Consider the following 21,060-nt stretch of genomic DNA (forward strand, 5'->3'; position numbering starts at 1 on the left):
GCCTACCTTTTCACCGCACCTGTGTGTGGCAGCTGCACATTTGTAATACTAGTCCATGCATACCTGTTCATGTTCACTGCACCTGCATGATAGCACGCAGTGTTATATATCAGTCACTGCATACCTGTTCAGTGTACCTGTGTGTGGGACAGCTGCATATTTGTAATACCAGTCCATGCATACCTGTTCATGTTCACTGCACCTGCGTGACAGCACGCAGTGTTATATACCAGTCACTGCATACCTGTTCAGTGTACCTGTGTGTGTGACAGCTGCACATTTATAATACCAGTCCATGCATACCAGCTCATGTTTACTGCACCTGCATGACAGCACGCAGTTTTATAAACCAGTCATTGCATACCTGTTCAGTGCACCTGTGTGTGTGAACGCTGCACATTTGTAATACCAGCCCGTGCATTCCTGTTCACTGCACCTGTGTGTGTGACCACTACACATTGTATTGATACCAGTCACTGCATACCTTTCAATGCACCTGCGTGACAGCACACAGTTTTATACACCAGTCCATGCATAACTGTTCACAGCACCTGTGTGTGTGACAGCTGCACATTGTATTTATACCAGTCACTGCATACCTGTTCACTGCACCTGCGTGACAGCGCGCAGTTTTATATACCAGTCACTGCATAACTGTTTACTGTACCTGTGTGTGTGACAGCTGCACATTTGTAATACCAGTCCGTGCATACCTGTCCATGTTCACTGCACCTGCGTGACAGCACGCAGTGTTATATACCAGTCACTGCATACCTGTTTAGTGTACCTGTGAGTGTGACAGCTGCACATTTGTAATACCAGTCCATGCATTCCAGCTCATGTTCACTGCACCAGTTTTATAAACCAGTCATTGCATACCTGTTTAGTGTACCTGTGTGTGTGTGACAGCTGCACATTTGTAATACCAGCCCGTGCATACCTGTTCACTGCACCTGTGTGTGTGACCACTACACATTGTATTGATACCAGTCACTACATACCTTTCACTGCACCTGTGTAACAGCATGCAGTTTTATATACCAGTCCGTGCACAACTGTTCACAGCACCTGTGTGTGTGATAGCTGCACATTGTATTTATACCAGTCACTGCATACCTGTTCACTGCAACTGCGTGACAGCACAAAGTTTTATATACTTGTCACTGCATAACTGTTCACTGAACCTGTGTGTGTGACAGATGCACATTTGTAATACCAGTACATGCATACCTGTTCACTGCACCTGTGTGACCGCATGCTCTTTTATATACAAGTCCATGCATACCTTTGAACTGCAACTATGTGTTTGACAGCTGCACATTGTATTGATACCAGTCTGTGCATACCTTTCACTGCACCTGTGTGGCCGCATGCTCTTTTATATACCAGTAACTGCATACCTTTGAACTGCACCTGTGTGTGTGACAGCTGCACATTGTATTGATACCAGTCCATGCATACTTTTCACTGCACCTGTGTGACTGCACGCTCTTTTATATACCAGTCACTGCATAACTGATCACTGCACCTGTGTGTGTGACAGCTGCACATTTTCAATACCTGTTCGTGCATACCTGTTCACTTCACCTGTGTGACTGCACATTGTATTAGTGAAGTCAGTGCATACCTTTCACTTAATTCCCCACCCCCCAATATGGACAAAACAACCGGCAGAGGCAGACCCAGAGGCAGGCCACCCGGCAGGTCTGTTCGGGGTCGTGCTAACATGATTTTGTGCGGCCCTGGACCAAAGTACAGTGCTCAGAAGAAGGCACGTGCCATCAACTCCCAAGATTGTAAGGACGTAGGTGGCTATTTAACACAGAACACCTCATTTTTCACAGCCACCAGCACTACTACAAGCACCACATCCGCTCCATTTGACACTTCGCAGGAGTTATTTGGGGGGAATGAACTGATTCAAAGCCGTTATTGTTACAACAAAATGAAGGCGCTAAGAAAGTTACACCGCCTTATATGTCTGAGTTAGGCGGCACTATGGACGTAAGGTGTGAGGAGGAGGATGAAGTACCTGCTGTTGGTGCAGTTTATGAGGTGTCTGATACAAGTAAAACTGTGGAGGATGATGATGATGATGATGATACTGCCATGGATGTCACGTGGGAGCCTAATAGACATGATGACCAGGGGGACAGTTCAGAGGGGGAGTCAGAGAGGAGTAGGAGAAGATAAGTTGCTGAAAGAAGCAGGGGGTGCTCGTCATCAGAAACAGCTCATGGCAGTGTCCGGCAGCATGTATCACCACCTATGGACAGCAAGTAAACATTCTCTTCAACGTCAGCTGCTGACACCACCACCAAAGTGCCATCATTCCAGGGCTCAGCGGTGTGGAAATTTTTTTGTGTGTCTGCCTCAGATGAGTGCAATGCCATCTGTACTCTCTGCCACCAAAAATTGAGCCGTGGAAAGACCAAGACCAACGTAGGGACAACTGCCTTACGAAGGCACATGACGAAAAAGCACAAACTGCAATGGGAAGACCATCTGAGGAAAAGGAGCACACAAAAGCAAAGCCACCCTCCTTCTCCTCTTCCCCCTTCAGGTGCATTATCTTCAGCCGCTCTATCCCTTGCACCTTCACAGCCAACTTCCTCCACTCCACTTTCACCTTGAGCGGTTCCTGTTCCTCTGCCCACAGCAGCAGCCAGGTGTCCGTGAAGGAAATGTTTGAGTGGAAGACGCCAATGTCTGACAGTCAGCCCCTTGCCCAGTGTCTGACAGCTGGCTTGGCGGAACTGTTAGCTCGCCAGCTGTTACCATACAAGCTGGTGGACTCTGAGGCCTTCCAAAAATTTGTAGCAATTGAGACACCACAGTGGAAGATACCAGGCTGCAATTATTTCTCAAAAAAAGCGATACCAAAACTGTACCATAAAGTTGAAAGGCAAGTGGTGTCATCTCTGGCACACAGCATTGGGTCAAGGGTCCATCGGACCACGGATGCCTGGTCTGCAAAGTACGGTCAGGGCAGATACATTACTTACACAGCACATTGGGTCAACCTGGTGACCGCTGGCAAGCAGGCAGTACGTGGCTGTGCAGGGGACCTAGTTGTGACACCTCCACGACTTGCAGGCAGGCCTGCTGCCACCTCCTCTCCTCTCCTCCTACTCCTCCCTCTACATCCTCTTCACTGATGTCCTCCTCCTCCTCGGCTGAGTGGCAGTGCTACTCTACTGGTGCTGCGATCTCCTCTCCAGCTACACACCACCAGCTCCCCAGGGCCTATTTTGCATAACAGGTATGACGGTGTCACACCATCTTGGACATGTCTTGTCTCAAAACCAAAAGTCACACTGGAGCAGCTCTCCTGGCTGCTCTGAACAAACAGGTGGATCAGTGGCTGACCCCGCACCAACTGGAGATCGGCAACGTGGTGTGTGACAATGGCAGCAAACTCATTTTGGCTTTGAGTTTGGGAAAGTTGACACATGTACCCTGCATAGCACATGTGCTGAATCTAGTAATTCAAATATTTGTGTCTAAGTACCCAGACTTACATGAGGTCCTGAAGCAGTCCAGGAAGATGTGTGGGCATTTCAGGCTTGAACAGGAGAAAGCCATCAACCAGTATCTGTAAAACTACAGTGAAAGGTCATGCTCAGGGGAGCTGTTGTTGTTTTGGCCGAAGTACTGGACACTCATGTTAAATGCCTGCAGGCTCATGTGACCGTTTGAGGAGGTGACAAACCTGGTGAGTCGCAGTGAAGGCACATCAGCGACTTGATCCCATAGGCATTCTCCTGGAGCGTGACGTGCATAAAGTGGTGGATCAAGTTGTGAAGGAGCGTGAACAGGAAGAGGCTGAAGAGTGGGAACAATCATCAGCAGAACCAGATGTTTCCGCAACACCTGCGGCAGCACAGAGGAGGGGGGAGGAGGAGGAAGAAGAGTCCTGTGGGGAAGAGGAGTCAGATGAGGAAGGTGTTTTTTTTTTTTTTGAGCAGGATGTGGAAGAACAACCGCAGCAGGCGTCGCAGGGGGCTTGTGCTGCTCATCTTTGGCATGATATTGTTCGTGGTTAGGGGGAAAAGGAGAACTTACCTGATATCATTAAGGAAGAGCAAGAGGAGATGGCTAGTATGTCGGCATCCGACTTTGTGCATATAGCGTCTTTCATGCTGTCCAGCCTGTTGAGGGACCCCCGTATAAAAAAAAACTCAAAGGGAATGACCTGTACTGGGTGGCAATGCTACTAGACCCTCGGTATAAGCACAAAGTGGCGGAGATGTTGCTAAATCACCAGAAGGCAGAAAGGATGCAGCACTTGCACCACAAGCTGGCAAGTATGCTTTACAGTGCATTTAAGGGTGATGTCACAGCACAACGGAATAAAAGTGACATTGCCAGTAATCTTCCTCCTCCTCCCATGTCCACGCAGGCAAGGAAAGCGATCTCATGGTAATGTCGGACATGCGGACATTCTTTAGTCCAACGCCTCGCCTTAGCCCCTCTGGATCTACCCTCCACCAATGCCTCAACCCACAGGTAGCCGCCTACCTGGCCTTAACTGCGGATGTAGACAACAGCGATGAACCCCTGGACTACTGGGTGAGCAGGCTTGACCTGTGGCCAGAGCTGTCACAATTTGCCATCCAACTTCTGGCCTGCCCTACCTCAAGTGTCCTATCAGAAAGGACCTTCAGCGCAGCTGGAGGCGTTGTCAGTGAGAAGAGTAGTCGCCTAGGTCAAAAAAGAGTTCAGGACCTCACCTTTATCAAAATGAATGAGGCATGGATCCCGGAGGGCTACTGCCCGCCCAAAGACTAAGTCAGTCCCCACACACGGCATCTCTGCCTGCATGCCATGTGACTGCATGCCCCTAGACTAAGTCGGTCCCCACACAGCATCTCTTTTTTTTTTCCCCGGGACTTTGGGCGTGTATCCCACTCTGCCATGCCCCCCTCCAGGTGTTAGACCCCTTGAAACATATTTTCCATCACTTTTGTGGCCAGAATAATGTTTGAATTTTTGAAAGTTCGTCTGCCCATTGAAGTCTATTGCGGTTCGCAAAGTTTGCGCGAACCTGAACTTTTGCAGAAGTTCGCGTTCGAGGTTTGCGAACCTAAAATTGGAGGTTTGAGCCATCTCTACAAGTTACTTGCAAAGAGATAAAAACAGGGAACACCAAGAGCCCCAATAGTGTAATTCGTACTGGACAAGGTGGCAATAAGTTTGTATTGCTAGATACTCACTGTAACGATCGGTGTCAGCACACAGAGAGAATCTGATTATTGGTGATCTGCAGTATCTGGGTCTGATGACTGTCCAGCACTTGGATGAAATTCTCCACCGAGGTGGTGAGTGCATCAAGACGGCTGTTAAGTGCGTCCATTTGGTTTTGGTCTGGCGTTCTGTAACAATCTGTGTCAGCACACAGAGAGAATCTGATTATTGGTGATCTGCAGTATCACCAAGAATACAGATATATACCCGATTATTGATGATCTGCAGAATTACCGATAATCCAAGTATAACTAATCTCTGGACACCTATATAGTGTGAGTGTTTGGTGCAAAAATAATGACTTTGAGTTGGACCACCCGAGGAGCAGGTGGTCTTTGGCAGTATGGGCGATACCGCCCTTTGGGAAGTGCCAAAACCTTCCAGCAGCCTGAGACCTCCAAAGAGGTGGAGCCCAAGACTGAAAGTAGGAAGGACCTGTGAGTGAGTGACACCTGAAAGGTGGATGTCACTAGCAGGTCTGGAGACTATCTCTAATGGAGAGAGATAGCTCTCAAGGTCGGGCAAGTAGGGTCGGCAACACATGGACAGACAAGGTACAGAGACAGAAGGCTGATTCGGTATCCAAAGGCAAGCAGGGTTGGCAACAGATAATCAGATATGCGTAGGTACCGAATCAGAAAGCAGAGGGATAGTCAGAAATGCAATAGGTCATAACAGATATCAAAACAATGCCTAGTCTTGAGTGTGAGGTCCGTGGTCTCAACACCCTGGAACTAGTCTGGAGTATAATATGATGCAACACAGAATCTCTAGTCTTGGGTGTGAGGTCCGTGGTCTCGACACCCTGGAACTAGTCTGGAGTATAACACAAAGATAATACAGAGTTCCTAATCTTGGGTGTGAGGTCCGTGGTCTCAACACCCTGGAACTAGTCTGAAGTATAACACAATGATAACACAGAATCCCTAATCTTGGGTGTGAGGTCCGTGGTCTCAACACCCTGGAACTAGTCTGAAGTATAACAGAATGATAACACAGAATCCCTAATCTTGGGTGTGAGGTCCGTGGTCTCGACACCCTGGAACTAGTCTGAAGTATAACACAATGATACACAGAAGTAATCTGGCTCAGTGTGAATTCCCAGGTCCTCCTGGTTCTAACACACTGAAGGATCTGACTAAGGTCTGAGTGCTTTCACGTAAGTGTTCGCAACGGCAGACAACCTGAGACTGACCAGCAGTAACTATATATAGAGCAGCGCTCTCCTCCGTCACCCATCAATGATCAACCAATAGTCACTTGCTCTGAGGTCAGCTGACCAACCTGGTCAGCTGATCCCTCCTTGGTTGTCATAAAGGTACGCGTATTCCTCAATCTGTGTGAACTAACAGACCCAGCCACACCAGACGCATGCTCCTGCGTGCAAACCGCTGCGCTGGACGTGGAATCAGCCGCCTTGCTGTCAGTACACGCGGCGGCTTTTCCGCGTTCTATTACACTCACAAGTCAGGGTCACCAGCAGGCAACCACTGTAAAGGCAGGTGGGGAGATTGTCCTGACCCCACTCAGGATTAAGAAGTCGCTCTCTGTAGACTGGAAGAAAGGGTAGCAACCCTCCACCAAGGGTGGACTCAAAATTGTATACAATGAACAGAGGCACCAAAAGTATAAGACAGAGATGCTTAACTTAAATCCTTGTGCAGATTGTTTGATACTCCTCCCTATATTGCCTGATGAAGCGGGGTTGAACCTGCAAAACGTGTTGCATTTCTTTTTGGAGTTCCTAATAAATGTGTTTGACTGTCTCAATCGCAGTCGTTGTTGTGTCTTTGTGTCTGCTTGAGGGAGGTAAGACCACCACTTCCTCCTTCAATTTTGCCATTTAAGTTGGTTCTTAAGCCCATTAAATCTAATTTTATTCTTTTGGCGCCTCTGTTCATTGTATACACTACAAGTTACTTGTTATAGTTACTTTTTCATCTCTGACCCGCATTAAACATTATGTTGACATTTCCTTAGAGTGGAACAATGATTGATGACGACTTGTCTAATTTATTCAGTACATACAGTGGCTTGCGTGAAAGAAGGTGCTCTGGTCAGATGACACCAAAATTGAACTTTTTGGCCAAAAGGCAAAACGCTATGTGTGGCGGAAAACTAACACTGCACATCACTCTGAACACACCATCCCCACTGTGAAATATGGTGGTGGCAGCATCATGCTCTGGGGGTGCTTCTCTACAGCAGGGACAGGGAAGCTGGTCAGAGTTGATGGGAAGATGGATGGAGCCAAATACAGGGCAATCTTGGAAGAAAACTTCTTGGAGTCTGCAAAAGACTTGAGACTGGGGCGGAGGTTTACCTTCCAGCAGGACAACGGCCCTAAACATAAAGCCAAGGCAACAATGGAATGGTTTAAAACAAAACATATCCATGTGTTAGAATGGCCCAGTCAAAGTCCAGATCTAAATCCAATCAAGAATCTGTGGCAAGATCTGAAAACTGCTGTTCACAAACGCTGTCCATCTAATCTGACTGAGCTGGAGCTGTTTTGCAAAGAAGAATGGGCAAGAAGGATTTCAGTCTCTAGATGTGCAAAGCTGGTAGAGACATACCCTAAAGGACTGGCAGCTGTAATTGCAGCAAAAGGTGGTTCTACAAAGTATTGACTCAGGGGGCTGAAAAATTACGCACACCTCACTTTGCAGTTTTTTTTAACACATTTTTGGAATCATGTATGATTTTTGTTCCTCTTCTCACGTGTACACCACTTTGTATTGGTCTTTCACATGGAATTCCAATAAAATTGATTCATGTTTGTGGCAGTAATATGACAAAATGTGGAAAACTTCAAGGGGGCCGAATACTTTTGCAAACCACTGTCTACATCACCATGGAGATCAGGGGAGGACTGGGACCTTTTGGCCTGGGGGGACAACACAAACTAGAGGCCCGTTTCACGCCATCCCCAGCCCAAAGCCATATCTTTCTTGTGTGCAAATCTTCAAATTGTGATGACTAACAGCCCCAGACATGCACGCACGCACGCACGCACGCACACACACACACACACACACTCTCTGATGCCTAACCCCATTTCTCCGCACAATCTAACCTTAAAGGAGTTATCAGGCTTTTTTTTTTTTATGAAAATAAGTGCTACTTACCCAGGGCTCGCCCAGCCCCAAGCTTCCAGCATGTCCCTCGCCGCAGCCTCCCAGCCCCCGGCGATGACGTCAGGCCGACTGCGCCTGTGCGAGCGGCGCTGTCAATCACCGCCACATGGACCAGAGCGTACTGTGCAGACGCAGAACTACTGCGCCTGCGCAGTACACTCCGGTCCATGTGGCGGTGATTGACAGTGCTGCTCGCACAGGCGCAGTACAGGCCAACATCCAGGTCGGACTGGTGCCATCGCCGGGGACTGGGAGGCAACGGCAGCAAGTGGCTGACTGCAGAGCTGCGGCGAGGGACATGCTGGGAGCGTGGGGCTGGAGGAAGCCCCGGGTAAGTAGCACTTATTTCATTAAAAATGCCTGATAACTCCTTTAAACACCCCCCCTCCACCCCCCCCCCCCACACACACACACACAAACCTACCTACCTGGTGATGCCTAACCCCACTCCTGCCCAGACACAATACAAACTACTTGTCTGACACCTACCCCCCCCCCCCCCTCCAACTACCTGTTTGACAGTGCCTAACTGCCTGCCTCCCCCCTCCCCTGCCGCCAATCACACCACAAGAAGAAAAAACGTTCCCCCTCAGGCCAGGGTCAGAATGGGGATGATTATCACACAAAAAAAACCTCAGAGGGCACTGGCCTGGGCAGAGAATTGAATTTGACAGCAGTAGCAGGCAGGCAGCAAAGTGTGAGTAACTCAGTGACAAGAAGGTAGAAGAAGTACAGAAACAACATTTATAAAAACCACCTTCTCCTCTGGCGACCTGGACCCGACCTCCTCTATCCTCCTGTCTCCTCAGTCCTACACCTCCTCCTCCTCCACAGCAGCAAGCAGCTATAGGTGGCATCTCCGACTCCCAGCCCCCCCGAGTGTCCGACTCCTCCAGCCAGGACAGCCAGCCACTCGTAGCCGCAGCTCCAGGCCCCCAGCCCCCCCAGCACAGAAAGCTGAAGAGTGAGACAGCTCACTTCGACGACACCTCAGGCACAGTAGCACAGGGGAGGACTGTGTCCGACTCCTCCAGCCAGGCCAGCCAGCCACTCGTAGCCACAGCTCCAGGCCCCCAGCACAGAAATCTGAAGAGTGAGACAGCTCACTCCGATGACACCGCAGGCACAGCAGCACGTTGCGGGCGGCAATGGCTCCAGGCGGGGGGCGGAGTCAAGCAGGGTCAACCCACCGGGCCGGAGAGGACCTAAGCTATTTGTGCCCTTGTGCCTCTCACATCCACCGCAGGCGCAGCCACGCACAAGGGCACACCACGGCCGGCCGCCTCAGCCCCTTCTCTGATTGGATACTTCAACTTGCCGGGAAATATCGCACGAGGTTGCGATCCCCACTGCGAACCTGTCACCTGTGGTATGTCTGCGGCCGCTGCGTATAGCAGCGGCCGGCCCTAATTGCTTAAGATTCGGGCGGCCCGGGGGGCAATTGCCCCCCGTCCCCCTGGGCCAGTCCTCCCCTGATGGAGATGGCATCACCTTAAGCCATGGCTAACATCAAAGTTACTTGGAGGTGAATCCAGACATTTTTATGGAAGGCCTGTGCTGGTTCTTGATTTGCCAGTGGTGTAGCTGAGCTGATGTATCTAAAAACTCTGTCAGGCTCCTGCAGAGCTTATTGTTGCATTAGGAGCAGTGGCATACAGATCTCTATAGCAGCCATAGCAACTGCAATTGCTCCCGTAGCCAAGGTGGGCTCAGTCTCAAGGCAGGTCCAGATTGCCATTAGCAAAGGACAACCTGGTGATAAGCGGACCTGCCAAGGGCATTATGGAGTCCAGCGGCAGGCCCCTTGAACTGCAGAGTAGTGACACAATCTGTAGAGAGGTACCTCACCTGTCTGTACTCGAGCAACCCAATCCACTTTACTCCACAGTGTTCCAATCTCTTTAGGTCCAACAGCAATCCTAATCATGTGATCCATCGTCATGTACCAGTGGTGTACGTGATGGGAAACTCCAGTGGTTCCATAATAGATAAGGTCTCTGGAAGAAGGTAGAGCATTTTGCTGGAGCATGTACAGGAGAGATATCTGTCCCCCCTGCTCCATTAGCCATTTTATATTGGGAACACATTGGGCTACCTAATGCTGAGGAGGAGCCCCTTTGCTGCCAAATACTGGTGAGCCCTCTGGCTACCAAATACTGGGAGCCATTGTGACTACCAATTACTGGTAGGTACCTCTGAATATCACCTTTCAATATATAATACTTGGGGCATCTCTGGCTACCTATCACTGGGAGGTACCTCTGACTACCTAATAAAGGGGGCAATGTTGGCTATCTGATACTTGGGGCACCTAAATGGAAATTATAGTGCAATTTATGCTGGAAAAATGTACATCTATGTCCATTCATTTTTGCATTTTTTGTGATTGTGGTCTATTAAAGAGTTTTAGTTACTTAAAGAGAACCAGAGATAATGCACCCTCATGTATTTTACCTTATAAATCAGTGGGAACAAGACAGTAAACACCTAATCTGCTCTTTGTTTCATTGTTCTCTGTTTAATTTGCCTGTTATCACCTCTGATAAGAATCCCGACTGAGCAGTCAGCTGGCTTTGCTACAGAATGATTATAGCTGAGACTGTGTTCTTTGGTGTCTTTTCAAGTCCAAGCCTGCCCCCTGCTGGCTCTGCTCAGGAATCATTATAGCTGATAGCAAAGCCAGACTCAATGCTTAGTCCGGGATTCTTATCTCAGCTAGATAACAGACACTTTTAGCAGTGAGGCTGAAACAGAGAGCAGAGTAAATGTTTTCTCTAATGTTCCCACTGATTTCTATGGTAAAATACATGAGGGTGCTTTGTCTCTGGTTCCCTTTAAGGCTCCTGTTTTCTTCTGATATTATCTGAACCTTTTCAAATGGAAAACCTTGAAGTCTTCCAGAGTCAGTTCTCCCACTTATTGTTTATGTGAAGGAGTGTTTTTTTTTTTGTTTTTGTTTTTTTTTACTTGCTTTAACCTGTTTCCGCTCCCGTTCTCAACACTCTGTCTCCCCTGGATCTAACAGAATTCAAAGCATTTAGCAGCCATCTAGTCTTAGTCTACACCCTACTAGACTGGAAGTTCAGCAATAGGATATATTGTAATTCCTTTTCTTTTAAAACTACTGGGAAACTAAAACGTAAGCACAAATATTTTTCTGGCTGGCCATGTTCAGGTCTTTGTTCTTGTAATTTATTAGGTTGCACTCCAGTCTAAAGTGGGTGCAAATGTGTTAGTAGAACTAGAGTATGGGGAAGAATAGGAAAGCATAGCATGTTTAGTGATTATTGTAGATTCAAATGATATGAGCACTTAAACAAACACACTTGTAACTGCTAGAGGTTTCCAATCCACACCGAACCAAAAGTAGACAAAGTAGACAATGGGGTTGATTCATGAAGCTGCACTGCTAAATCAGCGCAGCCTAATGACAGGAGCGTGAGCTTAGTGCACACTATGGTGTGGTAGTGCTTCTACTTAACTTAACTTACTTAACTACGTAACTTACACTCGCTCCTTCTAACTAATTCCTGCTCCACTGAACCTGCCCTAAAATCCAGGGGATCCAGTCCAGTGGCTTTAATGGATTTTATCCCAGCAATTTGATTGGTCCAATAGGATGTCTGTTACTGACTTTTTCTCCTGAGTTTTCTCCTAGGTTATATTTTCAAATTTCTAAATAAAATGCCTTTTAAACCACCAGCAAGCAAGAAAATGTTCAAAATAAATTAGGTAGTACTTTTCAACAACTACTTTTTGGTACTTTTTCAATTGCAAAATTACGAAAAATTATTTTAAATAGATTATGAAAATGTATCTCCTAGGAGAAAATGCCAGAGAAAACGTTAATTGCATATGAGCCTATGTCCCTTTCCGACAGCCATGGTGTTTTTTTTTTAAAATGTTTTGATGGGGGATGGCCTAGCAACCCTTTACCAATATTGGACATATGTTCTCCCAATCTCTTAAAGAGTTCTTGTTTGGTCCTAGCCACCTATTTCTTGTCACAAGGGCAGACTATGCAATATAACACCCCCTTGGTATCACAAGTTACAAGTTGACAAATTTTGTATGTCTCCTGTCCCATCTCTACCTCAAAGATTTTGCTGTATCCCTTAGTTTTCTGACCACTTGAGTATCTCCTATATCTACTCAGTCGCCCCCTCCCCTTATAGCTGGCTGGTCTCACCTGATTGAAAAAGAGACCAGGTCTCTACCTGGATTTGTGCAATTATAGCAAATAATTTATTGTAACATAGCAGCTAGAAACACAACGTTTCGGCCGAATAAAGGCCTCCAGCCGAAACGTTGTGTTTCTAGCTGCTATGTTACAATAAATTATTTGCTATAATTGCACAAATCCAGGTAGAGACCCGGTCTCTTTTTCAATTTGCTGAGCTTCCTGTGCACCTTTCAGGATCCAGGTGCTGACTGGTTGACTCCCTGGTACTTACTCTGCAGTAGAGCTACTGGACTTCTTTTTCTGTTGTGGTCTCACCTGATTCCCATTAAGCGCTGTAGCCACTTTAAGGGCTGTATTGCTTGATTTTCTGTACATAGAAGAGGGCTTTTCAGGTAAGATTTCAGTTAGGATTTTATCACCCCTCAGTATAGGCCAGTGCTTCTTTATGATTCTATTAATCTGCTTAACTTTTGAGGTTTAATTTCATTGAGTGGTCAGACTCTTCTATCGTTATTCTTTTTGATAAGAGGTCTCCTTGTTCCATTGCCTCTACTTTTTTTGTGGCCTTCTCGATTATTTAGTCATCATACCCTTTATCTTTACATTTGTGTACCTTGTGTACCTTAACTTTGCACCTCCTCCAAATTCAGTCATTTTTGTGTATGTTTTAGTCTTCAAAATTCCTTCATTCACATATACTCAGATCTAGAAAACTGACCTGCCCAGAAACTACCCAGAAATAATCCAAGTGGTTCTTCACTACACCTCCAGGTGAACAGGTCAGGTTTCCAGAGGACCATGTCCATGTTGGGTCGCGAAGCGTTCGTATACCTGGGACACTTCCAATGGACCATGAAAAAAATTGCGTATCCTGGCATGAACCTGGTCCCCATCGCTGTCCTGTTCACCTAAAGGAAGAAGTCGCCCTCATATTCAAAAAAAATTATGTGTGAGTATAAAATGAATTGCCTTCAAAATAAACTCTTGTTGCTCCTCTTCCAACAGAGGCTCTTGTTCCAGGAAATGCTTAACTGCCTCTGTCCCTTTCTCATGTTGGATTATTGCGTAGATGGAGGTGAAGTCTAAAGTCTCCCATTCAACATTTCCTAGGAGGTTCAGAACATGACTGCTATCATCCAGGAAGGCTGATGTGTCTTTGACACAAGTTAGCAGGAACACATCCACATATTGGGACAAATTATAAGTGATTGATCCTATTCCTGAAATTATCATATCCCCATCCCCAAGATCTTTTGTGGGTCTTGGGGATATGGTAAAACATTGCCGTTCTGTGGTGTAATATATCATTATAATCAAACGCTTTTTTATTGAGAACCCACATTGTAGGATTCCTTTCAAATTACTGAAAGTTTTTCCTTAACCCCCGTGCTGTTCTAATTTTCTGCTGCGCACGGCAGCGGGAGGTTTTTTTTTTTGCTACTTTTTTTTTTTAGCATGTAGCTAGCTACATGCTTCCCCCCTCCCTTCGCTATCCCTCCCACCCCACTGATCCCCTCCGGCGCTATTACCCAACAGGAAATCCCGTTCTGAACGGGATTTCCTGTATGGGCTTCCCCCGTCACCATGGTGACGATCGGACTGATGTCATCAACGTCATTGACGTCATGACGTCAGATGGAGTCCCGATCCACCCCTCAGCTTGCTTGGCACTGATTGGCCAGGCTGCGCAAGGGGTCTGGAGGGGGGGCGGCATGGCACGGCGGGGCGCGGCGGGTAGCGGCATATCGGCGGCGCGCGGTGGAGATCGGATGTTACAAGCAGCTAGCAAAGTGCTAGCTGCATGTAACAAAAAAAAATTATGCAAATCGGCCCAGTCAGAGCAATCCTCCGCGGCGGGTTACCCCGAGCTGAGCTCGGGATAACCAGCAAGGAGGTTAAAAGTTTTCCGGGATCTATTTTCATCCTTCTGAATGTTTCATTGTTATTAAGCAGTCTGTAGGCCTCATGTTTATAGTTCATAGTGTCTTGTATAATGATCCCACCTCCTTTGTTGGATGGACTCAGTTTATATTATTGCTTTCCTGTAGATTTTTTAATGCTCGTATTTCATTAGCCCTCATATTGCCTAATGACATATGCTGTTTTTTTATCTTTCTTGTATCCTTCTCAACCAGATACTCACAAAGAGTATAATTTCCTTGCTGCGCTCATTAATTGGATAAAATCGGGAAGTGTTTTTTTTGTTTGTTTTTTTGAAACTTTTATGTTGAAAGGCATCTTTTGGTGATTGTTGTATCACTGGAGTTTAAAAAAATATTTTGCGTAGGATCTATTACTTAACAGTCAGCAGGCAAATGTTTTGGAAGCTAACATCCTCCATTTGCTGCACATGTTTTGAATACAAGTTATGGAATCTGCCTGTGTTTTGGGCTCTGCACATCTATGCAGCTGATCAACTCGGGTGCAGCCTGTATTTGGAAGCGCTGCCAATATTTCCTGTTGTACAAAAATTAGCATGATTTTGTTTTCTTGTGAGTTCCTTGTATATCCTACCTTGTATGCTAACCCATTTATCTTTTGTGCAGTGCTGCATAATATGTGGGTGCAGGGGCATAACAATAGACCCTGCAAGGGATGCATCTGCAAGGGGGCCCAGAAGCTGCAGGGTGGCCCCATGGGTGGAAAAGTTTATTTTCCTTGTCTTGAGAGACTGACAACTAAGGGCACTGAGAGAAAAAGCTTTCTGCTCTCTGCGCAATTGTTCTAATGACTGCATGTGCTCAGCCACTGATAAGGAATCATACAAACTTTTGCAGACAAAGATTTGTAGACAGTCCCTATCCAGTGTGCAGCAGACTCTTGTGTACAGCACTCACCCAGCCCCCAACTTCCTGCTGTTTTTATCTGCACAGGATAAACACATTCAAGTGTGCTCTAGCCAACAGAATAACATGAGTTATAAATACAATAAAAATTATAATTAAAAGGTTTTTGCAACATATACCAACACCACCTTTTTTTAACTAAAAGGTATTTTTTTTCCTTTGTACATCTAAACATAAAGAGATTCTAGAAAATAACAAAACCAAAAAAGAAGAAAACTGCAGCCTAGGTTAAATTTGGTCGCCATTGGCTTGTATTATACTGATCTCTATAAAATGCCAGAGAAAAGCTTGTCTCTCTGTGACACTTGGAGCCTGGGTAGGACTATGTTGCTGAATCCGGCAGAAGACGTGCTGTTTTTCCTCACCCTGGCATTTGTTGTACTGTCAGCTCGTTTGATGAATATATTAACACCTCTGATGTGTTCCCTGCTGTACCTGCTCTTCCTCTGTGTGACCCCTTGCAGAGCTTTACATAGAGAACAATCTCCAGCCTGCAGGCTCCACGTTAAGGAGGCGTTGGAGGATTATGAATATTTTCAGCATGGGGAAATCATTATCGGAGGAGTCTTCACTGTAAACTGTGTGATGGATGAAATTGGAGATAAGTTCACAACCAATTTTCTATGCTTAAAGTAAGTGAGCTCAGCTTTATCCCAAGACAGGTATAACGAAAGCATAGTTTGACGGGTAGGAGGACACACAATAGGAAAAGCTTTTTTAAATCAATGCTGTTAAAACATTTACCATTTTTTTTCAAATCTATCCTTCTACACAATCAGCTTGAGACGGGATTGTCCTTTTAAATTTTTATGTGTTTACTGTTTGTTTTATTGTGCATGTGTGTGCACTGGCCCTTTAAAATTAACATTTTTACAAAGTTTCCCCCCAAATAAAAAAATATTGTTTTATAGCAGTGGTTGGATAGTGTACTGGATAAGTACTTTGCCTTTGATACAAGTTTGAATCTGGGCTCTTCCTGCTCAGTAAGCTGCACCTATTCAGAAAGGAGACCTTGGGCTACAACTCCCTAACAATGCTACTGCCTATAGAGTGCATCCTAGTAGCGGCAACTCTGGCACTTTGAGTCCACCAGGAGAAAAGCACAATATACTAGAGGCCTGAATCGGGTTGGGTACCCGCAGGTTACCTGAAATGCAGGTCGGGTGTGGGTACCAGAATTGATTTGAGCTGCGTGTCAGGTGGTCAGGTCGTGGGTAGCGAGCTGCGGGCGCATGTCGGGTCGCAGGTAATCAAAGCAAGGATAAGACAACTCTGTATCTTTTGCCTTCCCAAAATCAGTGATGAATGCTGGGATCAAAATACTTTCTTGCTGACTTGTTTGCTGCTTCTCATCTTTAATGCCAGCAGACTCCTTCCTGCTCTCAAGTCGAGACTTCCCCTTCCCCGCATTCTAGTGCATATAACTGGGAACATGCCAGTGTGAGATTGAAGATGTGTTTTTCATAGATGGTCGGAAATCACTAGGGCATGCTCTGTTAGAAGAAAAGGTTTGATAGGAAAACTCTGTCTGTTAGTGACTGGGGATATTTGATAGGCCAAGAGCTAGAGAATGTTCTGGCATGTTCTCTAAAGCTGGAGGGAGGAGGCAAAGAAGCACATGGCAGATAGAAAAGCACATGCCACATGTGACAAGATGCATCCACAGTCATCTAGCACACACAGGTATGTGTTTGCTGCATATGACAAGAATAATTAAATACAGGCTTTTATTATAAGACAGGTATAAGATAATGGGGCAGATTTATCACCACAAGTGCATGCAAAATGGAGGGAAAACTATTGCAAAAGTGAAACAATTAATGTGTGTGCTGCTTTTATTTTTATTCTTTTTCTTTTGGTTGTGATAAATCTGCTCCAATTAACTTTGATTCAGATTGCTAAATCCTGACTAGGTGTGCATATGGCCTAGTGCACACCAGAGCGGTTCGGTCGCGTTTTCAGATCCGATTGCGGATGTGGAAACGCTAGGGTAGTGTATTTCAATGGGGTGGTGCACACCAGAGCGGGAGGCGTTTTGCAGAAACGCATACTCCCGGGCTGCTGCAGATTTTGGATTGCGGAGGCGTTTCTGCCTCATTGTAAAGTATAGGAAAAACGCAAACCGCTCTGAAAAATGCTACATCAGAGCGGTTTGCCAGGCGTTTTTGTTACAGAAGCTGTTCAGTAACAGCTTTACTGTAACAATATATGAAATCTACTACACCAAAAACGCTTCACAAAACCGCAAAATACTAGGTGAAACGCTACAGAAAAATAAGAAAAAGTGTTTCAAAATCTGCTAGCATTTTGCGGATCTGCTAGCGGTTTTTGGTGTGCACCAGCCCATACAGTATATTTATTCTCCCTGCTTAAAAGCCTTTTTGTACTCTCATGCAATCCTGATTTTCTTAATGAATTACCGTTTATTTTGCTTTTGAGCTACTGTAATGAAGAAATGATAGCTTAGGATGTATATACACATCCAATTTGGATTTGCCAATTATGTCCCAATTTCACATCTCCCATGTAGTTTGAGAGATTACCTACTCAATTTGCTCAAAGTCGTTACCGCCACACAATGCAAAGCCTTGTCCGCCTAATTGCTAGAGATGGTATGAATAGTTTGCTGGCGAGCAGTACTCTGAAGATCAGGTATCCGTGCTCACCACGCTATTCGACCCGCCCCCATACAACATAATTGCACTAAACTTTGACACCTTACATCACAGTCAGCAGACACATGGCAGCCAATCAGACTGCACTCCCTCATGGACCCCCGCCCCCTATAAAAACGCTGTAATGCCGGCCATGTTCCAGTCTGTCTTTGGCTGGAACAAAGAGAGGAGAGGGGAAACAGTGCTGGAGATAGGGAAAGCAGTATTTAGGCTTGTTTATTTTGATCCTCACTGGCTCGTAACAGTTTAATCATCCCAAACAGCCCTTCTGAGGGCTAATTCATCCTTCTGCTTTTTTTTTAAGTTTGTGCGACACTCCACAGTCCACAGGCACCCACCATTGTGCCCAGTGCCCACTACAAGCACAATAGTGCTACAGGGCCTGTGGTATTATCACTGTGTAGAGATGGCTCGAACCTCCGATTTTAGGTTCGCGAACCTCGAACGCAAACTTCCGAAAAAGTTTGCGAACCTGCAAACTTTTCGAACCACAATAGACTTCAATGGGCAGGCGAAGTTTCAAAACTCCAAACATTAATTCTGACCAGAAAAGTGATGGAAAAGATGTTTCAAGGTATCTAACACCTGGAGGGGGGCATGGTGGAGTGGGATACAAACCAAAAGTCCTGGAGAAAATTATGACCAGATAACTAGAGATTAAGGTGTCGGGGGCCCTGGGGCACCTATTAGTCTAATAGCAATCAGTGTGTGACGGCTGGGGTGGGAGGGATGGAGGCGCGCACTTTGGTGTCTCAGCCTTTGGTGCTGGAGGACCTTGTCCCGTCTCTGCCATGACCCAGTGCTGTGTGCCAGAGATGACACTACTTGCCTTTCAACATCACGGTACAGTTTGGGTATCGCCTTTTTTGAGAAATCATTGCGGCCTGGTATCTTTCACTGCGGTGTGTGGCTTTGCTTTTGTGTGCTGCTTTTCCTCAGGTGGTCATCCCATTGCAGTTTGCGCTTTGTCATCATGTGCCTTCGTAAGGAAGTTGTCCCTACACGGGTCTTGGTCTTTCCACAGATCAATTGTCGGTGGCAGAGAGTACAGATGGCATTGCTCTCATCTGTGGCAGACACACAAAAAAATTTCCACACCGCTGAGCCCTGGGATGATGGCACTTTGGTGGCTGTCGACTGAGTGTTAAGTGGGGTGCTAGAATCAGAGCAGGAGGAGGAAGATATGTCATGGTTCTGTGCGGAAACTGAGGAAGATGAGGTGTTCTGTGTTAAATACTTAGTCAACTACGTCCTGACAATCTTGGGGGTTGATGGCACATGCTTTCTGAACACTGTACTTTGGTCCAGGGCCACACAAAATCACAACAGCGCCACCTCAAACATAGCAATCAGTGTGTGACGGCTGGGGTGGGAGGGATGGAGGCGCGCACTTTGGTGTCTCAGCCTTTGGTGCTGGAGGACCTTGTCCCGTCTCTGCCGTGACCCAATGCTGTGTGCCAGAGATGACACTACTTGCCTTTCAACATCACGGTACAGTTTGGGTATCGCCTTTTTTGAGAAATCATTGCGGCCTGGTATCTTTCACTGTGGTGTGTGGCTTTGCTTTTGTGTGCTGCTTTTCCTCAGGTGGTCATCCCATTGCAGTTTGCGCTTTGTCATCATGTGCCTTCGTAAGGAAGTTGTCCCTACACGGGTCTTGGTCTTTCCACGGATCAATTGTCGGTGGCAGAGAGTACAGATGGCATTGCTCTCATCTGTGGCAGACACACAAAAAAATTTCCACACCGCTGAGCCCTGGGATGATGGCACTTTGGTGGCTGCCGACTGAGTGTTAGGTGGGGTGCTAGAATCAGAGCAGGAGGAGGAAGATATGTCATGGTTCTGTGAGGAAACTGAGGAAGATGAGGTGTTCTGTGTTAAATAGTCAACTACGTCCTGACAATCTTGGGGGTTGATGGCACGTGCTTTCTGAACACTGTACTTTGGTCCAGGGCCACACAAAATCACAACAGCACCACCTCAAACAGACCTGCCAGGTGGCCTGCCTCTGGCTCTGCCTCTTTTGTCCATATTGGGGGGATGAAGTGAACAGTATGCACTGACTTGACTAATACAATATGCAGTCACACAGGTACAGTGAACAGGTATGCAGTGACTGGTATATAAAACTGTGTGCTGTCACACAGGTGCAGTGAACAGGTATGCATGGATTGGTATCAATACAATGTGCAGCTGTCACACACACAGGTGTAGTGAACAGGTATGCACGGACTGGTATCAATACAATGTGCAGCTGTCACACACACAGGTGCAGTGAACAGGTATGCATGGACTGGTATTACAAATGTGCAGCTGTCACACACAGGTACCATGAACACAGGGCCAGCCCGCTCATGAGGCGGGGTGAAACGTTTGCCTCAGGCGGCAAACTTCTAGGAGCGGCACCCGCCTGTCCATGGGTGCGGGGGGGCCGGCCGCCGAGCCGGAGGGGTAGCGGGCAGGACGGCGGTATTGGGCCTAGCGGTGGGGAGGGGGGTCGGACCCCCCCTCCCTCACCTGGGTCCACCGATCTGCGCTCCCCTCCAGCTGTAATAGGAAGTAGCCGATGCTCAATCAGAAGAGGCATGGGCGGGGAGGACTCACCTTATCCGCGTTCCAGCGTGCGCTCCACTGACGTCACTTCCTGCATCGCCGTCCACTTACAATACAGTGGGCGGCGATGCAGGAAGTGACGTCAGTGCAGCGCACGCTGGAACGCGGATAAGGTGAGTCCTCCCCGCCCGTGCCTCTATTGGGCATCGGCAGCTTCCTATTACAGCTGGAGGGGAGTGCAGATTGGGGGACCCAGGCGAGGGAGGGAGGGGGGAGTCCGACCCCCCTCCCCTCCGCTAAGCCCAATACCCCCGTCTTGCCCGCTACCCCTCCGGCTCGGCGGGGGGGGGGGGGGGGGTTGGCGGCGGCAATTTTTTTTATACATTTGCCTCAGGTGGCAAAAAGTCTAGGGCCGGCCC

This window comes from Hyperolius riggenbachi, chromosome 11, assembly GCF_040937935.1.
Source record: "Hyperolius riggenbachi isolate aHypRig1 chromosome 11, aHypRig1.pri, whole genome shotgun sequence".
Lineage (NCBI taxonomy): Eukaryota > Metazoa > Chordata > Amphibia > Anura > Hyperoliidae > Hyperolius > Hyperolius riggenbachi.